The following is a 25,644-nucleotide window of genomic DNA, read 5'->3' on the forward strand; positions in this document are numbered from 1 at the left end:
GCACCCCTCCTCTGCCCCACACAGCAGAACAAAGACCAGCCCGAAGACACGCAAACACCCTGGACAGGCCAGGTCCTCCCGCTCTAAGCTAGATTGCTCTCTCAAGCTCTGAGAGACACAGGGCCCAGAGGCAGATCCCCTGCGTGAGGCACCAAGATCCCACAAGGCCGAGTGCTGGGGCTCCCTGCTTCCCCTCCTCGGTGGGGTGCTGGCCCTGGCTGCCCGGGCTGCCCCATTGCTCAGGGGAGCCCTCCAGGTGCCCGCAGCTCAAGGAAACCCGGAAGGCCAGAGACAGGCCATGATGAGTCCCGTCAAGGGACCTTGCATGACTCCGGATTCTACCACCCCAGGTGGACTCCAGCTTAAGACGTTTCCCTCATTTCCTGAGCCTTCCTTGGTCTTGAAGAAGTAGGTGGGAAGGAATGAGCATATCCAGAGCACAGACAGGACAGAGAGAGTCTCAGATTTTCTGGAGACAAACAGCGCTCGCAACAAGGAGGCTCTTCCGCCATCAAGGCAGCGTGGCCAGGCCTGTCTCTGAGCGAGGATTCCAGAAAACCAATAAAGATGGTGTTCCTCCAGGACCGCCTCCAAAGCAACCTGCTCCCTGAAAACTCGCTCCGCCGCTCCGTACGAGTCTGGCCAGACACGGAAACAGCCCCTGCTCCCTGAGAGTCTGTGCATTAGGCACTGGGACCTTCAAGAACCATAAGGTGATGCCTTCGGTTATGCTGAATCACGATAAGCCGGGTTCGTGAGCATACGGGGAGCTCCATGGGTTCCCCCCGAAAGGATTGCACACAGTGCCGAGCCCTGCAAAGGGACGGTCACTTCTGCAGGGGCCTTCTCGGCCTTCGAGGCAGGAAGGACATGGGGGTGGCAGATCCGGGCCAGTTCCCAGAGCTGGTGCTTCCCAGCCGGATGAGACTAGGGAGTGTCCTGCCCCTTGTTGAGCTTCAGCTCCCTAATCTGTTCAACAAGCAGGACTCAAAGTGCCTCCCCAGGCAGCCACTGGGAACCAGGACTGTTCAGAGCACCAGGAACGGCGGAACGGCAGGGCCAAAGGCGCACCCACCTCCAGGTCAGGGCGGAGGGGGAGGGAGTCCTGACATACAGGAAGGCCCTCTAACTCCGGGCGCTATGGTCTCCCCTCCACCCCGCTCACGCAGTCTTCACCAAGCGGGACACAGAAGGAGTGGCCGCCCGAAGGAAAGTGGGTTTGATCACTGATACAGTTTAGAATACTGGTGCGTGGCAATTAGAAATTTAAGAAGTGAACTCTCTAGAGACAAGGCACTCCTCGTGGCCACTCCCAAGGCTGATCCTCCCCATACCCTCATCTCCTGGGTGACCCCCCTTTTGCTCCTGATGTTATCACAGAAGGTGATCTGCACCCTTGCTCATGTCTCTACAAGGGGAGCAGTCAGGAGAGAGGCTTGTGAGAACTGTGTCGTCCTTCTCCCTAGAAGTTACACTTGGGCCCTTTGGGTAAGCAAAGAAATAACGTTGTCTCCAGAGACCATGTGTGAGTGGGGCCCTGGGTGCCTCCTTGTTCTGCTTGGGTATTTTTTCCTTGTTTGCAGTGCTGATCACATGAAGGAGAGGAAGCCTTCATCCCTGACCCCTCCCAGGACCCATGGCCTAACCCCCCATGAGGTAGGATACTCTTTCACTCAAGTCCTTCAAGGGCCGCTCCACCCACTCCTACGGCAACGAGCAGGAGAGGCACAGAGGATGAGATCCCATTTTGTGCCTCGGACAGGTGACTTCCTAGAGAAACTTCTGCAAAGCAAAAAGAGAAATTTTTTTCCTACACAGTCAGAATGGCTTAAGTCATACATAATCCCAGCAGCTTGTATCTGCAGTAGATGCTCCACATCTCCTTACTGAATCCTTGTAATCACCTTCTGAGGGAAATCACTTTTTATTCCCATTTTACAGATAAGGAAATTGAGGCCAAAGAAGTACAGGGTTTGCCCAGTGGCACAAGGAGTGAGAGCACCAAGACATTAACCTGCGAAGGTCAGCCTTTATTTGGTCACACATCTCCAGGGGTTCAGCGGGGCCAAGCGCTACCCTGTTTATAATGCCTTTCAGCTGAGGATGTCAAAAAACCCTCATCAAGAGAGAATGACCCCACTCTTGAAAACCTGGAAACCTAGCCTTCTAAAGCAAATGAATTTCCAAACCTGGGGTTAATGATAAAGCTGGAAGAATGCAAAGTCTCACAGTTTCCTCTCCTCTTTTATCAACATGTGACTTGGATTTTCTAGAACTAGATCCTTAGTGGTAACTTATTAAAGGGTAAATCAAAGTTTGCTTTAAGAGAAAAGTAAATACACCCAACTTTCCATACGATGCTGGACCCTAGGTCCACTTCCTGCTTCTGCTGTTGACTCAGGCTGTAATCACAGATAAGTAGCTGCATACTCAGGGCCCAGAGCAGGAATCCCGGCATCTGCGTGCCCCCCACGGGACTGGGGTCTGGAAACGCTGTCTCCAGCAGGGTGTGCGGGCTTCGGCAAGGAAACCCGGACAAGAGGTGAAGACTCAGGCTGCACGGCTCCACGGGCCGGGAGCAGCTGCTTGTCCTTGCGTCTCTTATGGCAAGGAAAGGGGTCGCTGATTTGTCCCATTGCCAATAAACCCTGCTGCCCTTTGGCTCTGAATGCACCGTGATTATTGGGAGGGAGGTGGGAAGGGCTGCACTTTTGGACCCAGGGGGCAGGGAGGATAGGAACAAAGTTGACAAGAGTAAACTTTAATCACACAGGGAACATTTTCAAGGAATAAATAAAAATAGCCAGAAGTGGGTCAGCACGGCCACTGAGGTTAGTGGCCGGAAATTGGGGCAGCGTCCCGGGTAGAGGAATAAAAGTTTATTTTGTGAATACAAACTCATACTCTGTTTCCGATCTGATTGCCTGTTTTCCCCTTTTGGCTTCTCCTCTCCGTCTTTTGGACACACGAAAAGCGCACACACGGGCACAGCACGAAAGGGAACCGTGCGGTGTCGAGTCCTGCTCCGTCTTCTCGATCCCAAACTCCCTCCTTTCTCCTGAGGCTGGAGTAGAACGGTACTTTCAGAGTTCCCACTGGAGTGGCAGGCGGGACGGAGATGGAGTACACACTTCCCCGGTCTTCAAGGTTTCTGTGATGTCGGCGCATGTGGGTTAAAGGGGAAAAGGTAACAAAGCAGAAGAGACATCCTGAGTGCTGGTCCTGTTCCTGAGCAGGCCCACCCCAGCCAGCATCCTCCTTGTCACGGCCCCCCACGTGCCACACGCACAGTAGGCATGCCTGCGTGCCCTTAGACACACACAGGTGATACACGTGCACACGCACAGGCACACGCATGCCCGGTGCTCATGCACACACACGGTCCAAACACAGATGTACAAGGTACTCATGCACACACACCATAGATATGCATAACACAGAAAGTGGCTCTTGTCCCCTCGGTAACCTTAACCTTCGGGCAGTGATTAGCTCCCGCACTTGGCAGGATCACATTTCCTTGTGGCCTCAGTGGCATGGATGGGCCAGACTTACTGGGCTTACCAAAAAGAGAAAGGGCAGTAAAGTCTGACAAGCAAACATCCTGGGCAGATCATCAGGGCCAAGACAAGGGAATCAGGAGGGTGGGTTCATTTGGTGGGACTCAGCAGGTGACACTGGTCATTTACTGGAACACTAAAACATACACATCTTCCTCACGTTATTTTCTTTGAATTCACTGAAAAATAAAAGGAACTTGTGGGCTGGGCCAAATAGCATAGATAACACGTGTGTGTGTGTGTGTGTACGCAAATGTACATAGGCACATGCATACATATAGACGTGCATACACACTTAAGGCATGTAACAAAGAATACAGCCATAAGGATTCTAGAAGGAACTTGGGTGTGGACGTAGCTTCCACCCATTTGCTCTCTGTCTCCCCTGGACGGAGAGCAGGCATAGCAACACGTCGAGCCCACCAGGCTGTCCCCGCACCGAATCTTCTCCAGGGCAGCCAGGAGGACTCCTTTCTGCAGTTCAGTCCGCAGAATGTTTGCAAGGCCTAGGACAGCCCGCGCATCTCGCCGGTGGAACTCTCTGCGCTGTGGTCAGTTAGCTGTGTACCGGAATGGCATCTGTTTTCACGTTTCAGAGCACGACCATGTATACTGGGAGCTGTTGCCCAACTGAGCCTCCCAGCTGGCCGGGAGAGGGCTCGGTTTCCGGAAGGACGCGGCATTCACCTGGAGGTCCTCACCCAGGAGGCTGAGGACACGGAAAAGTTCCAGAGTGTTTTTCAAAAATCATCCGGTTTTTAAAGATCTGCTTGTTAGGAATGCAGCCTCAAAGGCAGATTAATCAAACACAGACTCACTGAAAAATGTGCAAGAACGGATGACTTTTTTTTTTAGCATGGGGTTTTCAGGGTGGGATTTTTGAGGAGTGGGAGGGAGGCTACGCAGGCAAGATAAACTCCTTCAGAGCATGGGCAAAATTCCCTTTTCAATTACCAGTTTTAAAAAAAAAATGACAAAGTCACACAAGAGAGGAAATGAAAAGGGAAATTTTTAGACTTCTCATCCGTCCAGAAAGCCCCGGGCCTGTTTCAGAAGCCGGTCAGGGCAACTGTCGGGCCTGCGGTCACCGCGCTGCAATCCCAGGAGGCCTTGCGTCACCAGCCATTATATCAATAAGGAAGTAGGATCACCTAACCACAAGCCAGCTTCTTTTCTAAGCCCACATGTTGCTCTAGAGGGTTTTTAAACAAGAGACTTTCCTGTTTTTGAAACCTGTGAATCCACAGGTCTTACAGGTTACTCAAATTACCTTATCACTTGTAGCAACCACTGGCATGAATTTCAAAACTGCTTACTCCAGCCCTCCCCTCCCCTCACTACAGACATCCATTTACTCACCGAATCCTTATTTACAGGATCGTGTTTCCAACTGCTGACACAGAAGAAAAACATACTAGTTATACATTAAGCTTTACGGTTAAGGTCTCTGTGCCAGGCCCTGTCCAAACGGTATTTATTCACTGGCCAGAAGGCAGGAGAACCACCCCGGAGAAAATCCAACAGACGGGGCTTTGCAGCCAGATCAGCGTTCCTTAATACGGCCATGCTATTTTTCATGCAAACACGGACAGGCGCGTGCAAATGTAGTGTACGAGATCATCACGACTCATGGGGAAGTAATTATATTTATCGTAGGATGTGCAGCAAGTCTTTTGGAAAATCTGTAACACAAGCAGAAGGCATCCCAAACCACCTAATGAGGTTCCTGGAAAATAAATGTAAAAAGGCGTGGGTAGAGGACTCCATGGGACCGTCCAATTTAAAACTCCATGGTGTGCAAGTCAGCCTTGTTTTTCTCTTGAGAAAAAAAAAAAAAAAAGGTTCAGATTAAAGAGTGCAGCAGAGAACCGATGAACTAAAGCCACAAACAAACCTCTCTCTTTCCTGCTCCACACAGCAGCTCGAGAGAGATGTGCCAAACCCAAAAACTGCATTTGATAGCCATCTCCTGGTTTAACTCCGACCCTGGCCAGGGGCCACTTGGCGTTGCTCAAGGAATGTCTGCAGAATTCGTCCTGAGATCCCTTGCTAGAAGCGTCCACCCTCCCTGGGTAGACCTGAAGTTAGCAGATGGTGGTACAGGTTCTGTTTTCAGGAATGGCCCAGTCCGAGCTAGCATGAACGACTGGTGAACTTTACCCTACAGCCAGTGACCTCTAAGCTGACTCACAGAATCCACATGGCAATTGTGAATCTAGCAGACACTTATCTAACCTCACACTTCTCGGTCTTTGGGGGTTAGAATCAACACTTAGCTCATCAAAAAAACATGCATCTCCCCAAAAAGAACCTGCCCTCTGTTTGTGCACACTGGTTTGGTGTTTATCTTATTTTGTTTTTCTGCATTCCAATCCATCTGCTGGCACTGAAATGTTGAGATAGTCACTAGAAGGCCGTGACGCTGTGATTTTTACGCTTGAGGGAAGGTTCTTGCAAAATATGAAAGATTCTCTCTTATGACATGGTAAGTGTGAATGGGGTGATACCCAAAATTGTCAGAAGTAACTCTCTCAAAGAAGGTGACTGGCCTGTGGCATAGCACAGTGCACTCATGCGGGGGGGGGGGGGGGGATACAATACAATACAAGAATTCCAAAGAATTCAGACTTCCCACACAGGCTGGATAGATATTTTTCATTTTAATACTCTCTGGCAAATAATCTACTGTGTTTGTATGGAAAGAATCCTATTCTTCAGAGGGAGAGGGAGAGAAAGAATCTTAACCAGGTTCCATGCCCAGAGTGGAGCCCGACACAGAGCTCGATCTCACGACCCCGAGATCATGACCCGAGCCGAAACCAAGAGTCAGACACTTAACAGACTGAGCCCCCCAGATGCCCCCAAAACTAATACAAATTTTGAAGAGTTTTCTGATCCCTTTGGACTGTGGATATTTACAACACTTAGGACCAAGCCCTCTCGCCTGACATCGGCTGAGCCTGCTGGACAGTTGCCCAACCACCCTCTGGGGCTGGCTGTGCAGACCACAGCTCCATGCACCCTCTCCAGGGGAGAAGCATTGCCCAATGAAGCAACGTTGCCTCCCCTTTTGCACCATCGCTGACACCCCAGCCCCAGCCCCATGCTGCCAGGCCTGCTTACAGAACTGCATGTCCCCTGCGATCCTGTGCCTTCCAGCTCGATGCCAACAAGGGCAATAGGTAATAGGTACTTTTGACAAAGGACCGTGCAGCAAGCCTTCTCATCACTTACAGAAGTTCTCTCTTTGGGGCCATGACCAACCCCATCAACCCAGCCCAACAAAGAGCAGATATGAATAGGATAGATACGAGATGACACCTTGTATTTATGTCTATCAAAAGATCTTCCTCTTACCAAGTGCCCACTATATTTCTTTATTTTTAAATAACAAAATATCCTGCAAGGAATTCCATCAGTGCTAGTCTGGGATAATCACAGAGTTTGCCTGGAAGAAGGATTTGGTTTTGGTTTTTATTAAAAATAAAAAATATTTCAGGGTTTTTCTAGTTATTCCTGCAAGTATTAGATACTGTCAGCAAGTCTTTAAAGCTTATTGGGGGGGGGGGGGGAAGAAGTTTTATCATGAAAGTTTTCAAACATATCCGAAGAGCATATAGTAAAATGAAGTTCCATATGCCCTTCTCCTTGATTAATAACAACCTAGATTGTTCCAAATTTGATCCACTTCTTCCTTTTTTTGTCTTTTGCCTTTTTCTCTTGCTGCACTCTCTCTTTTTTTAAGATTTCATTTGTAAGTAAGTAATCTCTACACCCAATGTGGGGTTCAAACCTACAACCCCCAGATCAAGGGTCACACGTCCACCTACTGAACCAGCCAGGTGCTCCGCTTCGCTGAACCATCGTAGAGAAAATCCCAGACGTTGTGTCATTTCTCCCCTTCATACGCTAGTATGCACCATTAAAATGCATGGACAATTCCTTATGTAACCCCAACCCATTAAAATCACATTTAAAAGCAGTACTAGAAGAAGTTAGCTTTACGGAGATCGCAAATAAGCTTAAGTGTAAGCTTAAGCTAACACTTCCAGTGACCACAACACAGATGCAGAAAGTACTAAATCCCAAAGATACTCGAGCGGCACCAGGATGGTGTGTTCTGGAAGACCGAATGAGATCTCTCAGAAAGGGGCTCCAGTGACAACAAAGACAGGTGTTGATAAAGAGTCTGAATAATAAGAAAAAAAAAAAGAAAAGAAAAAAGGAGGCAATATTTCTAAATAAGTATACATGTATAATTTTATATATGCAGGTAATTAACTCAATAAATGTTATAACTAGATATCTGACAACTTCACTTGCATCATTAAAAGCGTATACATTCGGGGCGCCTGGGTGGCTCAGTCAGTTAAGCATCTGCCGTTGGCTCAGATCATGCTCCCAGGTTCCTGGGATGGAGCCTCAGGTTGGGCTACCTGCTCGGCGGGAAGCTGCTTCTCCATCTCCCTCTGCCTGCCTCTCTGACTGCTTGTGTTCTCTCTATTTCTCTGTCAAATAAATAAATAAGTTTTGTTTTTTTTTTTAAAGCATATCTGTTCAAGCTGACACAGACACACACAAGACTTTTGGAAGCTGCTCATTGGGAAATGGGGCATAGCCTCGTATTTGGAGTTGCAAATACAGGATCTGCAGCCCATTGCCTACCCTTCTTGTCAAGAGGATTTCTTGAGCGTCTTCTAAATTCCAAGCACTCTGCCAAGCCCTGAGTACATGTGCCCCTACTTTGGACACCAGCCCTCCGAGAGAAGACCTGCTGCCCCCTCAGTTTTACAGGGGAAGATCTGAGGCTTCAGGAAAGTGAGTTTTTCTCCCGAAGAGATAAGGATGGAACACACGCCCCACTTATTCTGCTCTACACTGCTGACTCTGCAAGTTCACGTCTCTCTCCCTTCCCCTGGGAGTCCCTGCAGATCCACCCTGAAGCCGGTGGCAACATCAAGGTTCCTATGACACACTCAAATGAAGAAGAACCAGGAAGCAGGGAGGAGGGCTGAGTGCAGGCGTGATTCACAGCAGAGCTTGCCTTCCTTTTGTGATCACTGAATCGTTTCTGGCTTTAACAGTCTGGTGTTAAACAGTAGATGACACAACCCAGTGGTGTACATCCACGAAGACAAAACGGAGCCAAAACGTTTGCAGACGGGGTGGGCTGCCTGGGCCCCTGGCCTGACCTGAGCTTCCATGGTGCTCTTGTGACTCATGTCCCTTGATGCAACATCTTCCCATTCAGAGCTTTGAACCCCCTGGGTCAGTTCTTGTCTGTCACCTCTTCTGGTACGAACTTCGAGGTACAATGAGGAAAAGAAAGGCCACCCAGGTCCCTGCTCAGGCCGGCAGTGGGGCACACGCAGGTGGGTGCGGGCCCTCAAAGCCAAAGACTCCGAGATCCTTGTGTAGCGTCACGGGGAGCTGTGGGGCGATCCCCGGCCACGCATTCCACCTTCCTCGCTGCAGTTTCCCCATCCTTAAAGGGCACTATTCGAGGACCAGGCCTGAAAGAGCCAAATCATATTACCCAGTTAGGGCGGAAAGCTCCCCAAGAGCGCTCTGGAGGCCGGGCCTGCAACCCGCACACACACACGGTCTCGCTAAAAGCGCTCTGGTGCGCCCGCGCTCGCAGGCAGTAAAACCCGCCTGAGCGGAGCGGCCTGGCTGGAAACGAACTGCAAATTGATAAACGTTCAGTTGCTAATGCCGTGTTTATTGTTTTTTACTAGGATAAAAATTAACTGTGCGGCCTGGGCCAGAAAACAGCCTGAGCTCTCCCATCTGGGGGGCGGGACCGGGGTCCCTCCGGCCCGGGTGCGCACAGGTTCCCGCCGATCCCGTCTGCACACAGGCCCAGGTCCGGACCGCACAGCCGGGGGGGGGGGGGGGCTTCTGGGCAGCACAACCGGACCGGCCACCGCGCCGAAAGGGGGACTGTCCTGAGGGCGCTTCGGCAGCAGGCAGGGCCCCCAGTATCACGCCCGGGGTCCTGCACCTCCCAGGGAAGAGTTGCCACACCTGGGCCGGAAGGGCAGTGAACTAGGGCTGGAAGGGCGGCTACCGCCCGCGGTGGGCAGGGCAGGGGGCGCGCGGGCTGGGGGCGGGGCTGGGCGCGCGCAGGGGCGGGGTGCAGGGCAGGAGCCAGAGCAGGCCCCGCGGACCGGCCAGGCCCCGTGACGGAGCAGCCCCAGCCCCAGCTGCGAGGCCGCGCCGTCCCCCGGGGCCCTTCTCCTCGGGCTTCGAGCAGCTGGATCCGTTTACTGCAGCCGCAGCGCCTTGCACAAGCACCGGCTGAGTTATTGCTCTTGGAAATCCCCTCTGTTTCGGGGAATCAGGTAGCTTTCAAACTCCCAGTAATTAATGGTCCTTTTGGTCCAGAGAGAAGAGCAAAAAAAAAATTTTAAAAAGCCAAAACAAAATAACAGACTGCAGGCTACAGGTTTCAAAACAGGCTGTTCGGTTTAGAGTAAATTAGAGGGAGTGGGTGGCTGAGGTCCCGAGTAATGTTATCCTGTGCCATGTGGTCTTCTTTGACGTCAGCAAGATGTTTCTCCCCGCTTTACCCTTCTCTCCCTCCTCTCTCCTTTCCTTGTCCGCACCCTCCTCCCCTTCCTCCCGCCTTCCCTCTTCGTGTCAGGGAGACAGATGACACAGGGGCGCTCTGGAAAATTGCTCGTGCTTGTGCGAGATAGCTCACAGGCTCTGATAATTCCCACATTTTCAAAACACATGAAGGCTGTGGGGGAGGGGGCAATTCAGCCGCCGTCTGCATGAGCAACCAAAAATACATGTGACTCAGTGAGGAAGAGAGGAAAAGCCTGCTGGAAAGCAAACAGCAACCACCGCTGGCTCCACATTCCACAGCCCTTCGTTGTGCCGGATTAGCGGTCCTGTCTGAGGGAGCATTCTTCCTGTGGTAAAGAACGCATTTTTGTCTCCAGCCTGAAATAGAAGCCCAGAGAGCATGCGTCCTACTCGCCTGCTACTAGATGCGGGGAACCCGGCTGGGCTGCTGTGCACCTTCTCCTGGCTCCCCCCAGATCTCTGCCACCCAGGCCGTTTTTCGGCCATTGTCTCATTAAAGACAGCCAACAGCTGCCCTTGGGTCAACACAGAACTATCTAGAACAAGGGCTCCGGGGCTAAGTAAGCATCTGTAGCCTGACCCTCCAATACCTTTGTTTCCTCTTTAAATGGCTTTTGTCCACCCCATTGTTTCAACAAAGGCGGCGTGGCCTGGCCATGGCAGGGTCCTGTGGGCGGCCACATAGTGAGAGCTGGGGGGAGTGGGGAGATCTCCCCAGGTCCTTTATTACCATCAGCCTCAGCAGGATGACTTGGTTTCCAGAATGACCCGACTCTGTCATTTTGCCCAGGCATCTCTTTGGAAGGAGAAATCTGTCCCAGACCTCACATGACGGAAAGTGGTTCCAAGTAGTGCAGGGTAGGGAGCAGGCCCTGGGGCACATGTGGGCCTGATTTTCTCTCTCGGGCACGTGGTGGTTCCTCCCTCCTCTGTTCTCTGATCTGGACAGCAAGGGCCTCAGAAGACCTTAGAACAGTTCACGTTTTCTAAACCAGGGCCTCTAAATGCTCCCTGCAGTCCCATGAAAAACACACTGGGAATGAAAAATGCGCATACGAGAAAGCAAGTGAGATCACACGAATCTATTCAGTGATTAGACCGGATCCCCGAAAAAAGGCATGGCATTACTATAAGGGGGGGGGGGAGTCCTAAGCAGATTACAGCACTTTAGCAAGAGCCCAGGCTAGACCTTTAGCACGAGTGCTGGAAGGACAGAGGAATTAGCAAGCCAACCAATAGGAGGAATTAACCTGTTTAGAACAAAGAGAAAAGGAGCCCGAACCTTGTGGGAGGGGAGAAGGATGGGGTTAGAACTGTTTGGTTTGAGGAAGAACAGACCAGTGCAGCGTAAACACAAGGCCGGAGTCTGACGTGATGATGAGTGAAATCAGCAACGTGAGGGGACATATGTTACACGCACTCCGTGTGTCAGACCCCGCCCGACTCCTACAGAACACACTCCTGTTTAGTTCTCGTGGTGCCCTCGGGGGCGGGGGGGGCGGTGTGCTCTTTGGGGCAACAAGAAAGAGAATCCTGGACCTGGAGAACTTTGGACACCTTGAAGCAGTTGTATCCAACCAAGAGCCAGATACAAGGCCAGCCCAGCCTTGCCTCCACTGGTCACGGCAGAGAGGGGACACTGGCTGTCCTTCAGACGTAGCGGCACAGACCCCAAGGGAAGAATGAGGGCTCGTCTGTGGGCAGCCAAAGCTGGCCTACGTGCCTCTGCTCTACGGCTCCTTCCTCCCCTCAGAACCACCGGACACATCAAGGAAGCCCTATGAGCCTCACATGTGCTCCTTCTGGAAACACCGCTGGCCCTAGCCTCGCCAAGGAACCTCTGGGCTCTCAGGGAAGCACAGTCCAACCTCCTGGGACATTCAGGGACTCAGGTTGGTGACAGGGACACGAAGGGGCCTTTCCTTGGTGGGCCTCTGAGGGAGGAGCAGGGAACATAGGCTTCACGCAGCCGAAGCGTTTGTGTCTGGAAGCTCCGGTTTGTTAAGCGTAAGCTTGCTCTCCTGTCGAAGTCGCCGCAAAGATCTTTCTTTCCTCCTCACACCGCCTCTCCAGGAAATACCCCTCACTCATTTCTGGCCACTTCAGCAGAATTCTCTCTCCTTCCTGGTCTGCACATCACTCTACTGAATTCCTCTCCCTTCTTTCAAACATATAGCCCTGATGTAGCAGATGTCCCTTTAATGACACATCCTGTGAGGGCATAATGGCAAATCCTATGCCTCACTTAAAACATTGCCCTGAGACGCCTGGGTGGCTTAGTAGGTTAAAGCCTCTGCCTTCGGCTCAGGTCATGGTCCCAGGATCCTGGGATCGAGCCCCACGTCAGGCTCTCTGCTCAGCAGGGAGCCTGCTTCCTCCTCTCTCTCTCTCTCTCTGCCTGCCTCTCTGCCTACTTGTGATCTCTATCTGTCAAATAAATAAATAAAATCTTAAAAAAAAAAATTGCCCTGAGAGCGGTGGGTGGGAGCCACTGGGAGGGCACTTGGAGGAGAAGCTCCTGCTTCTACAGTCTGTTTCCTTCCTTTTTTTTTTTTTAAGATTTATTTATTTGTCAGAGAAGAGAGCAAAAGCACGGGGAGCAGTAGGCAGGGAAGCAGAGGGAGAAGCAGGCTCCCCCCTGAGCAGGGAGCCCAATGTAGGACTCAGTCCCGGGGCCCTGGGATCATGACCTGAGCCAAAGGCAGCCACCTAACCGAGTGAGCCATCCGGGCACTCCCTGAACAGTCTGTTTCCTTCTGGTCACCAGGACAGAGTGGAATGGCTCCTATCTGGACTTCCTTCCCGCCCCTCAGGCCCCCTTGACCTCCTTCCTCCGCCCCCATGCCCACACCTCCCAGCAGTCTGGACTCCGGTCATCGACATTCCCCTGAGCATGTGGATTCTCAGCAGGTTCCAGAACACTGCTCTGCCGCTCAGCAGCTGTGTCCACCTGAACCAAAGGACAGAACACGAAGCCCCTGCCAGGTGGTGAAGCAAGGGCTTTGTGAAGCTGTTTGGCCAAAGACACCCAGACCAGTTGGTGCTCGTGTGATAGGGCAAAGATGAAGCAGAAGACCCGGTGTCCTCCTGATGTAGCAAGCCGCCAGCCTCAACCAAACACCTGCCCAGTCAGGACCTCTGGTGTCCCAAAAAGGTGGCACATGTGGTAGCCAATGCCCACTGTCCACAGCACGTCGTGCCTGGTTTGCAACCTGGCCAGCTGGACCCCCAAGCCTTGGGCTCCTCCTCTGTAAAATGGAGACTTCGACAGGAGAGCAAGCTTACGCTTAACAAACCGGAGCTTCCAGACACAAATGCTCCTTCCAGGAGTGGAGACACAAGGCATAGAAGACCCTTCCCTATCGTAGATCCTTCCCAGTTGAGTTCCTAACACCCTACAGTGGTTGGCAGCCGCAGTTTTCCCAGTGGCTTGATGCTAAAAACCATAACAGCTACACATGACAGGACAGGATTTATGAGCCTTGTGTGTTAAATATATTATCTCGACTCCCATCACAAGCCCAGAAAGGTGGGTGTTATCCCCTCATTTTACAAGGAAGGAGTCTGGGACTCAGAGCAGTTCAGTAACTCACCCGAAGTCACACAGCCGGTTAGTGGCCAAGAGATGGCAGCCGTCAACATGGTGCCTCCTCAGTGCCTGCTGCCCAACGCACGCTTGCTTCCTTCGGTGCAAGCGGAGCTCAGCTCTCATTCCCCAACAACACAGCGGATGGTAAGTGACTGTGCAGGGGCTACCGCTACATGTGCGTGTGTACTTGTGTGCACACACACCTACCTTCAGCCAAGGGTGGCACTTTTAGCTGACATGCTAAAAACCTGTCATGTCATTTTGCCCAGGCATCTCTTTGGAAGGAGAAATCTGTCCCAGACCTCACATGATGGAAAGTGATTCCAAGTAGTGCAGGGTAGCAGGCCCTGGGGTACATATGGGCCTGATTTTCATTCTCGGGCATGTGGTGGTTCCTCCCTCCTCTGTTCTCTGATCTGGACAGCAAGGGCCTCAGAAGACCTTAGAACAAAGGTTCAGAGCCCACCTACGGAAAATTCATCCCTGATTCGGCAGGACAGACCTTCAGCCTTAACACACCACGAAAGTAAACAATGGCCATTCAAAAAGGCCAGGACACAAATGGGAAGTTCCTGCTCGGTGACAGAGCTTAATAAGCCCAACAGCCAAACCCAAACCCGTCTGAAAGCCTCGGTAGACACTCAGGTGATGATGACTGTATCTTAAGTACCTGAGGAAGGGAGGGCAAGAGATAAAACCATCTTCTGTCTGAGCAGAGGTTCATCCCTGTCCCTCATCTGAGAGCAGTGCCAACAGGCCCAAAAGTGTGACCTGAACAGAAAGAGACCACCCCCGTGGAGCCATGGGTGTCTACATGTAAACACAGTGGAAGGGTGCCTACGTAGATAAGCAGGTCTTAAACACATCTGCTCCGAAGGTGCTCTTGGTCTCTCCAGACCCCTCCAGACCCTCTGTGGCGATGGGGATTCCTTTTGAACTTTTCCTTCTTAGCAAAGCTACTCTTGTTAAGAAGCCAATACCCCAGGGCCACCTGGGTGGCTCAGTGGGTTAAAGCCTCTGCCTTCAGCTCAGGTCATAATCCCAGGGTCCTGGGATCGAGTCCCGAATCGGGCTCTCTGCTCAGCGGGGAGCCTGCTTCTCCCTCCCTCTCTGCCTGCCTCCTGCTTACTTGTGATCTCTGTCTGTCAAATAAATAAATAAAATCTTTAAGAAAAAAAAAGAAGCCAATATCCTAAAAACCAAGGTGACCTTGGATGTCCTTCTCCGCTGGGGCGGACCAAACTTTCCTTGCTGAATCAGACCCCATAATGTATCACCTATGAGTCACACACCAGCAGATGAGCCACTGTTAGGAAGAGAGATAATGGGGCGATATTTATCAGCAGCTGTATCTTAGCAGATGACAGGCATTGCCTAATCACTGATCATACTCATATACATTACCTTCCAGATCACTGCGTGGTAGTTCCTGGGATGGTTTCTAACTGTCAATATTTACCGAACCAGGCACTTAACAACACAGACCAAGCAGGCTAGATGTCTCCAAGGATGAGTCATGCCAAATGAAGCCTTTTATCTAAGGGTCACTGCTCAGTCCTCATTGGCCAAAGCACACGGACAGTCATCAGGTTATTGAAAAAGCACATGCATGGTTGCAGGCTCTGCTCCGTTCTCTGGAGGAACCAGCGTTTATGAAATCAAAGGCTGGGAGGAGAGGGCATGGCTTTGAAAGCATATAGAGCTCCCTTTTTTTTATCGGCTGGGTAGTAAATAGAGGTCTGGGGCTGAGGGAAGTGACCAAGAAATAGCCCCAAGAACCCAAGTCAGTTTCCACCTCCAAAGGGCCCATAATAACCTCCCTGAAGTCACATTGTGGCCTTGACCGGAGAAGGCACAGTGTCGCACCAAACACACCAAGAGGGGGGCACCTGCTAGACTTAGAGCCAGGCCAACCACTCACTGGCTTGGTCCTTTGAGTAAGCAAAGCAGACCCAGTCCAAGGTAGAAACTCTTGGTTCCATTCAAGCATTGGAAGATGATCTCTGGGGCTTTTGAAAGCTTGTGCGTTCGGGAGTCACTGATTTCCAATGCCGCGAGCCTCCAAAGATGGGCACACCTCAGGTCTTACGAGGAGGGAAGAGGGAAGGCACGAGGGGCCAACCAAGGAAGGCAGTGCAAGAGGAAGTGGGGCAGGGAGTGGCCCCACACATGGCGGCTTTGCAACACTCTTGCTGGACTAGCCCTCAGACCATCCCTAGAACACATTCACTTTTCTGTATGGAGAAAAGGTAGGGGGCGCCTGGGTGGCTCAGTGGGTTAAGCCGCTGCCTTCGGCTCAGGTCATGATCTCAGGGTCCTGGGATCGAGTCCCGCATCGGGCTCTCTGCTCAGCAGGGAGCCTGCTTCCCTCTCTCTCTCTGCCTGCCTCTCCATCTACTTGTGATTTCTCTCTGTCCAATAAATAAATAAAATCTTTAAAAAAAAAAAAAAAAGAAAGAAAAGGTAGGAAGCTTGTTTTAACATCAGCGTTACATGAAAATGTGCCACTATCAGTATGAGTGACCGTGATGTGCAAATTTCAGTCCCTAGCACACACACAGAAGCGGATTGCAACCACTGGCAGTGATCTATTTACCGAAGTCCTTTGGGGACCCAGTACTAGGCAACACGGGACCCGTTGGCCAATGCAAGCTCCTGGAATCCCAGTTCCCCTTAAAATCAATGAGCTAAGTGAGGATTGCAAAAGGACCCCACCAGGGCACAGGATTATTATTGAGTTGTATGGTGGAAAATATCTTTGACTGCAAATTGGTAGGTACCATGGAAATACAAAAAATATCAAGACTTGCATACTGTGCAAGTCTTCAAAGAGACCTGGCTTCTTTATTAAGGAGACCTGCAGCCCCGCAGATCTGAAGGCCCAGAGGTGTTCCCAGATATCCCAAGATTACTCCACGATGAAATGACCTCGTGATCCTGCAAAGAGATCACGGCCCACGGCCACCAGCCGGGGCCATAACTCAAAGGACAATCTCCCAGTAACAGCAGTATGGAAACACAACATGCATCACCTTTAGTCACAAAGGGCAACAAGGAATATAAGTCATGGTATACAAAGAGAGTTCACTGTGGCCCTGCCCAGCTAGCAAGCCCCATAAAGCCAGCGCTAGGTAAGACCCTGCTGGACATGCCACCCTCTGGACAGTCATGTGTGTCCCCAGATGCTGTGAACCATCTTCCTTAGCACATGCATGGCTGCTTGGGCCACGGGTCTGTTCTGTCGGGCCACGGGTCTGTTCTGGCCACGTGCACACACACGTGTGCTAAATAAGAACTTGCGGGGGTGGAGGGGCAGCCAAAAAATTAAAAATGAAAATAAAAAACGGTGTTTCTGACTCTATAGGAAAGGGTTCTCATTCCTTTCCAGAGCTTCCATCGGGCGGCATCTCATGGGGAGCCCTCTGTTTCATTTCCTCCTGCTTCCCTCTGTTGGGGGTGGTGGTGGGCAGAGGTAAGGAGAGGCTGAAGAGAGAGGAGTTTGGGGGAGAGAATGGGAAGAGAGATGGTCCCCTCACTGGGCCTCTTTCTCATGCTTCTTGACTTTGTCTCTGGACCTCCTACAGCACCTTGCACTTGGTTGGTTATGTGCTCCACAAACCTGTTGAGAAGCCATGTTAGTCCACTAGGGCCGTCCCATAACAAAGCACCACAGACTTGGGGGGTAGGGAGCGGCGTTCAGCAACAGGAATGCATTTCCCCCAGCTCTAGAGGCCAGAAGTCCAAGATCAAGGTATCCACAGAGTTGGCTCCTTCTTGAGTGAAGGATCTGTCCCAGGCCTCTCTCCTTGGCTTGTTGATGGCGGCCTTCCGCCTGTGTCTTCACAACATCTGTCCCTCATATATGCCTGTGTCTGAAACTCCTCCCGTCATAAGGATTGGTGCAGAGCCTCATTTTAACTTAAAATGACCTCGTGTTAACGTAATGAACCTCCTCAAAGACGCCCATCCCCAAACACAGCCACATTCTGAGGTCCTGGGGGTTAGGACTTCAACAACATGAACTTCAGCACAGAACTTCCACCCTAACAAAGGCGAAGCAGAAAGAGAAGGGAGCGGACATGTGCGGAGCCCCACTGCGAGCTTGGCCCTGTGCCACGCAGTAGAGATGAAAGATAAGGCCCAGACCGGCCTCATCGGGACAGAATGACTGGACCACGGCCCCAGTGAACATGCGAGTGGCCGGGTCGCTGAGGAAAGGATCCAGGGGGCAGACATCAAAGCCACAGAGCCCCGGGCCAGCAGCCCACCCCCACCTCCCTCTCCAGTGGGGTCTCAGAAATAATGAGGGGAGTAACGTGGCCACGGGCTCCTGCCTCCACCCTCACTCCCCGCCCAGAGCAGCCGGCACAACCTTGTCCCGTTGGCAGAAAGAGAGCAGAGCCATCACGCCAAAAGGCTCGGCGCTCCCAGATGAAAACCAGACTTTCCCTTCACGCTCACCCTGCCGCGCCCTGGGAGACCTGGGGAGACACCCCCGCTGGGGGTCACAGCCGCCCGAGGCCACAAACCAGATGGAAAGACCCCACGAGCAACTTCAAAGGTCCGCCGTGCCAGGAGGACTGCCTGCCCCTGGCCGCAGCCAGCTGCCATGCGGTGGCAGGATGGTGCCCTGGCCCGGGGATACTGTCACGCCCATGAAAGGAGAGTGAGAGTCCCCACATCCTCAACTCCGACTCCTGAAGACACTCTGGGCCCGAAACTGCGACCAGAAGCATGGAAGCCAGATTAGAGGAACAGAAAGGCGAGATGCCCGTGAGCTTTACGACCAGCGATCCTTCCACTTACTACAGATACTGGGCCCACGTCACTCAACTATTCTCATCTGTGCTGGGAGCGTTTACTTAATCTGCCTTCAAAGAGATTTCCAAACGGGTATTTGTGTGACCGAACAGGGGTCAGAGCCCCTTTCACATCAGTGGGAGCCAGCAGGGGGCAGGCCAGCTGCCGGTCATCTGAGCTCCCGGGCTGGGCACAAACTTTGAACCGGTTCCTGTCGGGTGTCGCTTTCAGACTCCCCGTGACCCTGGTCATCGGTCAGTTCCTGAATCGCAACAACACGCCACACCAGTGCGCTCACCAGCGGCCCTCCCTTGCGTGGATGATTCCCTTTCATTGTCTTCCAGCACATTCTCCCTCCAGCCCAAACAGAATCGCGTCGGAACGGCCTATCCTTGAATCTTTCCTTTATTACCAAATGCGTGGCTCAAAAGCATCAAGTTGGTATTTCCTCTGCCACAGTAGGGACTTTTATGGGGTTTTTATTTGGTTTCATTTTTGCCGTGCTTCTGAGAATGGCTCCTTTGTTCTGCCCTCACTCGTTGTTCAGATCCTCCAAGGCGATCTCCTCAGAAAGTCTGTGAGGCTGCCCCGGACAGGTTCTGCCCCCCACCCCCGCCAGAAAAACAGAGCAAAAAAAACCCCATCTTTTATGGATCTTTAAGCAACACAACAGTGGACTCTGAGGACAGACAAGGCACCTCCCCTGGGCCGTGGCCCTCACTGGGAGGGAGAAGCGGAGGGAGGCAGCGAGGCTCTGAGTCCACGGCGGGGGCCTCGGAAAGAGCCTTCAGCATGGGGCAGTAGCGGGCCCGTCATTTGTCTGCCAGAACAGGAGCCCCTTGTGGAAGACACTCCCTCCACCGCACTCATCATAGGGTCATCTGCTCAGTCATCTGCTCCGAGATCCTGACCCAGCCACGGTGATTGAGCCAGGGACGGTCACCTGACTCCGATGAAGGCCATCGCGGCCTCTCTCTGGGACTTTGGAACTCTCAGTTCCCTCTCTGGCGGTGACACGGTGAGGTATGACAAGCAGATCTGCCATCGCGCACATTCCCCACCGTCAGGAGAAAGCTTATCAAAGAGATTAAAATCAATATTTGCTGGAAGATGATGTGAGAGAAAAGAGAGAGTGCTGGGCAGGGTCAGGTCCCAGCTGCAGGTGTCCTCAGGGCCCCTCCCCCGCCTTCTCCAGTCTGTCACACGGAGCTCCTTTTTAGAAGCCCCAGCGGGTTGGAATCGTGCTTCTCTTGCGTGTGACTAATAATAGAGTCGTCATTAAATACCCCGGCGACTGGATGCTGGCCATCCCTCCTGAGTGAGATCAGCTGACCTCTGCTCCGGCCATGGAAATAGGAGGGGATGGGGGAGAGGGAGGTGGACCGAACTGACCTGGAAAGAGAGACTGTCCTCCAAGGTGACTCAGGGCACTGGAATATGGAACCCCTACGGTGGTTGTGAGAGAATTTTTAAGTCTTTACCAAGCCAGTGCTTTTACGATTATGGACTCTCAGGCAGAGGCAATTATCTGGGTAATTGAAGTGTTTCTTAGAACAGGTTTCGGGTGAGAGCAGTGAGGGCTGTTTAGGCAGCACCCTAATGACATGTCCTTGGAAAGCTCAGAGCCAAAAGCCAATCACTACTCTTCTCGTGGGAAGGCCGCAGTTGCACACCCGGCCCTCTCCCACCTACGGCTGGCTACATGGACACGTGGACTCCAGGAGAGCCCGAAGCTCCAGGCAGTCTACGGCCTCCTCCATCAGTCTAACATCTGCCGGGACTGAACCCCCCAGAACCCAGCTGCTCCCCCAAACACAGCTCCCACATATGAGGAAGCCCCCGATGTGGGCCAAGACCCAGGAGATGGCCCTTTGCTGGTCTCCATCGGCTGAAACCTCAGGAAGGCCTCGAGTCAGAAGGGCTTACCCAGCTGGGAGGGAGGCCACAGAAGCCAGCTTAATCCTTTTACTCATCCCAAAGGGTCAAGGGAGGGCCAGCACCCACCAGGGGCAGAGCCTCCGTTTTGACTTCAATTTCAAAGAATCCAGCTAAAGCCACACAGGGCCCCCTGGCACCTCCCTAAGAAACAGATCCAATCCTGAGTCAGAGAGGAAGCTGACACTCATTGCATCAGCCCTCCACTTCCTCCTGCCCACGGCGGCTCGGCCAAGGCCAGTAGCCACTTCCAAGGGACAACTTCACGACTGCCACTCGGAAAAGTTGATGCCCCAAAGAAGAGCCAGCAGGCGCGTATTCACAGGGCCTGAGCCGCCGAGACTGACTTCACTATGCCGCCCCCAACACCCCCTGCATTTTTCAAAGTAAATCTTCTCATCTTGTGACGGCCCCATCCTGTCCTGCGCTGTCCTGGGCTGTGCTATTTTTCACTTCCCTGTTCGGAACACGGCCGCATTGTCCAAATGCCATGAATCATCACCACCGAGCAATGCCCCTTCAGCGAGGCAGGAAGCCACTGAGCACCAGACCGAGAAGAACGGCTCCGCCGCGGCCCTCTCCCGCCCCAGCCGGTCATCCTGGCTCGAGGCCACAGCGGAGGCTGCCGGGCAGAGCTGCCACTCCAGACGCGGGACTTCACCATCAGCCCTGCCGGCCACCCTCAGCTCCCCAACCCACACTTGCACGAGGTCACAGGCAGTGAGCATTAGGCATTTCTGAGCTTTCCAGCAGATTTCTGGGTGGCATTAGCTACAGTGAAGCTGATGTCTTCTGATCCTGGGAGAAGAGAAATGGGAAGACACATTCGGGGCCTGGGGAGATGCTATCAGTGCCTATAGAATGGAGCAAAGCCTCCAGCGGGGACACGGGGAGCCGGCTCTCTGCCTGTGCGTAGCCTCACAATTATGGCCCAGATGTCCTCCCTGTCATCTAAGCCCTTCATGACCGGAACCCTGTGACCTCCTAGATGCTGTTCAACAGGTGCCCAAAGTAGTTGCAAGTGAGCCTAGGAGGAAATAAATCAGTGAAATATGATGGTCCTCCAGGAGGATCCAACTCTTCCATCCTGGGCCCCTGGCTCCCCTGAATGATATATGTCTCCCCTTCTGCCAGCCTTAGGTTCTCAAGTAGTAATGAGAGCCTGATAGGAAGTCATCATTTCTCCCCTGCTCAATCACAGACGGTACCACTCAGAAGTAAAATGATGTAGGAAATGCAAATCAACACCACAATATTAGGTCACTTTTAACCAATCAGGTTGACCCAAACTCCAAAGATCAATGACAACAGCCAGGGTTTGCCAGAGAGTGGAACTGGGCGCTCTCCTCTACTCTCGGTAGACATAAAATGTCACCGTGCATTTTCTGGAGGCAAGGTGACCCTGTGATTGCAATTATTAATGAGTAAACTTTGAGTCCTCGGTCCTCAGCCAAAGGAGCTGCAAAATGCTCAAAATATAAGTACAAGATAGTCCCTACCATGTGGTAAATAAATAGACACACACGCACACACACACACATTGGAACAACCTAAATGTGGTTGAGCAGGTGAATTATAGTACGTTGGACAAAATACTGTGCAGCCATTGAAAGTCATGCTGGAAATCTATATCCAAAGCCACAGAACAGTATTAGCATGAGGCATGAGGCACTTTGATAAATGAAATGTAGGAGACAAAACATACATAGCCCATTTAGGTAACCACATGCCGATGGCATGTGTGCCAGCAAGAGACATCTGGAAGTTTCTCCAGTCGTTAGCAGTGCTTACCTCTGCAGAGCTGGATCTCAGGGTAATTTTTACCTTCTTCCTCGTATCTTCTATACTTCTTCAAAGTAGCTACAAGAAATGTGACATATTCTTATGATCAATGAAAATATAAATATTTATTTTCATTTGAAAACCAAAAGCAACACAATTGCAAAACCTGGTTTCCTGGCAGGCCATCTCTGCCCAAGAGAAGTTGCGGGATTCGTTCTGGTAGAAGGCGTTATTGTGCGGCGCACTTGGATGGCTACGTTGGTCAAGCAGCCGACTCTCGAGTGGCTCAGGTCATGATCTCAGAATTGTGAGACTGAGCCCTGTGTGGGACTCTGCACTCAGCACGGAGTCTGCTTGAGATCCTCTCTCTCCGCCTCCCTTTACCCCTCCCCCACTCACACATGGGCGCTCTCTCTCTCTCTCTCTTTCTCTCTCAAATAGAGAAAGATACACCTTCAGAAGGTGCTATTTGGACCATTCTACTGGGAGGGCTTGAGTTCTACATTGTTTCTCCTAATTTCTGATGGCTTAAACTGGTTGCATCCATGCTCCTTTAACCAGCCTGTGTGGTAATCCCATTTATCAGGATGGCTGACCAGGATTGGGAGGAGGTTAGCACATGTGAAGGTTTTCTCCCACAGGTGCCAAATATCCAGAGTGGTCATCAAATCCCAGATTTCACTGCATGTAATTAAGCAAATTAACTAACACAGACCTGTTTGGGTGGCCAAGCAGATTTCAGATATTTTGAATATACATGAATCACAACACCCTAACTATTCAGCTTCAGAAATAAATTCTAGGCCCTTGAAGGGCACAGAAACCTAAAGCCAGAAAGATCTTTAAGTAGAACATCTATTCTAGAAACAACCTAAGTGTCTATTGATGGATAAAGGGATAAAGAAGATGGGGGGGATAGATAGATAGATAGATAGATAGATAGATAGCCAGCCACACAGTGAAATATTACTCAGCCATAAAAAATGAAATCTCATCACTTGTGATAGCATGGATGGACCATTACATTTGGTGAAATAAGTCAGACGCAGAAAGACACACACTGTATGATATCACTTGGATGTCAAGTCTCAAAAGTAAAACAAGGCAACAAAACAAAACCAAACAAAAATCATAAATAGCCAGAGCTGTGCCAGAGGAGAGGGTGGCATAGATGAAGGAAGTCAAGAGGGACAAACTTCCAGTTATAAAATAGGTGAGTCATGGGGGCGCAACGATTAGATTAGTGACTCTATTCAGTAACATTTCAGAGCACAGCTGCAAGTTGCCAAGAGAGTAAGTCCTAAAACTTAACTTTGGGCGGGGACAGATGTTAACTAGACTTATGGTGGTGATTGTTTTACAATATATACAGATATCAATTCATTATGTTGTGTGCCTGAAACCAATGCAATGTTACATGTCAATTATATGTCAATACAAAAAAATTTTTTTCAGTATCCATTCCGGACCTCTCATTTGACACATGATGGAACCCAGGCACAGAGAAAGTGAAATGACTTCCCCAAGGTCCCATAGCTTAAGGGTGACAGAGCCCAGAAGAGGACTTGTGTCCCCTGATATGCAATTTGAGGTTCTTTTTGTTTGATCACAACTGAGACCAGAACAGAGCGGGGGAGGTGGGTACTGGTGTAGAAGTTATCCCACACACCATCAGGAACTTCTCCTGTGAGGGGTCCAGAATGTACTACCATGACCCCAGGCTCTGTAGAAGGGTCTAGTTAGAGTTACATGTAGGCATTCTTAACCAGGAGGTCATATATTTTTCTATAAGGGGGTGTATATAAAATGTTCATCACATTTTCAAAGGGTTCCTATCGCACAACAAAAATAAGAACCAACGAACTAGAGTACGAGCTGGCAAAATTTCGGTAAGGAAATTCTACAGAAAGAAAATACTTTGGCTTCACAGCCATACAGTCTCTGTCCCAATTATTCAACTCCCTTATACAGCTCTCTTGTCCCCCATACTGTGAAAGCAGTTGGAGAGAGTAGAAGAAAAAATGGTCATGGCTGTGTTTCAATAAAACTTTATTCACAAAAAGAGGCTGTGGGCCATATTTGACCCAGGCAGTAGTCTGCCAACCTGAAACTAGAGAATCGGATCAACTCCCTTCCCCTTACCTCAGGTTGTGCTTCTGGTCATACAGTCACTTGCCACACTCCCCCTTTTATCAGTTGAGCTGAGAGACCGCCATATTCCTGTGGATCCAGCTCTAAGCCAGGGACCACCAAGCAAGTGGGGAAACACATGAAGGGAATTTGTTTCACTTTTTCATTAAACAACAAGTTCTTTGAATTCTTAATTGGAAACTTTCACACATGAATTGAGGTTGCTGCATCTCATTTCCTGCAGTCCTGCTCACCATCTATTTTGAGCAAAATAATTGTCAAACGTGGAGGGTGACCTTTGACCTCTGGCGGCTGCCTGCAAGACACTTAACTGGCTCATTTGCATATAGGGTTTTAGAAAACATGCTGGCACAGTCTTCTCTTTTTACCTAAAAAGTCTGATTCCTTGATCTTGAAACCAAGATCCCAAGACAGAACATGGCCAGGAAGGATTGAAGATTTATTTTTCCCCCTTCCGTTGTTGGCAAAGAAACTCTTCAGTTCAAATCGAGAAGCAGTTGAGGGAGATACCAAGTCGGGCCCTGTGAGGGAAGGGGTGGCCACTGCCCAGAGCACGGGATCCCAATCCAGGACATTTGTCCTCTGCTCTTGTACAAAAGATGGGATTGATATACAGCAGCAGCAAGGAATCTTTCTTTCCTCCGTTGGATCTCCACACAGGACTCATCACTCCCCTGCCCAACAGACCTTCACCCATTCTGAGAAGGCAGAAAAGAGATGACAGAGCCGTCCTCTAAGGGCGAGTCTGCCCCTGTCCTGATTGGGACAGGGAGGGAGGGACAGAATTGGAGCTGAGAAAAGATGGCAGAACAGCCTCCCTCAGCTTTGCCCGGCCCCCTTTCTGGCCTAGCCCTTTCCCAATTCTGGTAGCAAAAGGACTGAGTCAGTTAGTCCTAAAAAAGAGAGGCAGGTGTTTTTCCATTTGTATGACATTAGTCGTAAATGTGGTATGCCCCTATACACCAGAAATACCCTATGCGGACTCTTGCTCAGAGGTGGGTCTTCTGGGTTACAGACTCCTTCTCACGCATCGGTGTTAGGACACACGAGAACACACCTCTCCAAGGAACCCAAGAGATGACAAACTCTCCTTCCAAAAGGAGAACAAAGGCAGTGAAGGGTCTGGTGATCAGCCAAGGAGGAGCCAATATGATCCCGGGCTCAGGCTCCCACCTGGACGACCCGGTCCCCCACCACGCTTCCATCAAGCTGGCTCCTCCCGAGAACCTGGTTTCA

The 25,644-nt window shown here is 51.2% G+C and overlaps 1 long non-coding RNA gene across 2 annotated transcripts; it reads right to left on the minus strand.

The window, feature by feature from the left end:
- Positions 1-2,745: 2,745 nt before the first annotated feature.
- On the minus strand, positions 2,746-22,660 carry LOC309859702. 2 transcript variants are annotated; one of them, XR_014308833.1, is made up of 3 exons: positions 22,424-22,660; positions 22,267-22,335; positions 2,746-3,151 (listed from the first exon to the last, which is right to left on the minus strand). It is a non-coding gene; the product is annotated as an uncharacterized lncRNA (long non-coding RNA). The 2 variants fall into 2 exon arrangements; XR_014308834.1 differs by lacking the exons at positions 22,267-22,335; positions 22,424-22,660 and adding exons at positions 4,917-4,947; positions 18,202-18,835.
- Positions 22,661-25,644: the final 2,984 nt, after the last annotated feature.

Source organism: Mustela nivalis (genome assembly GCF_964662115.1).
Source record: "Mustela nivalis genome assembly, chromosome: 2".
NCBI lineage: Eukaryota > Metazoa > Chordata > Mammalia > Carnivora > Mustelidae > Mustela > Mustela nivalis.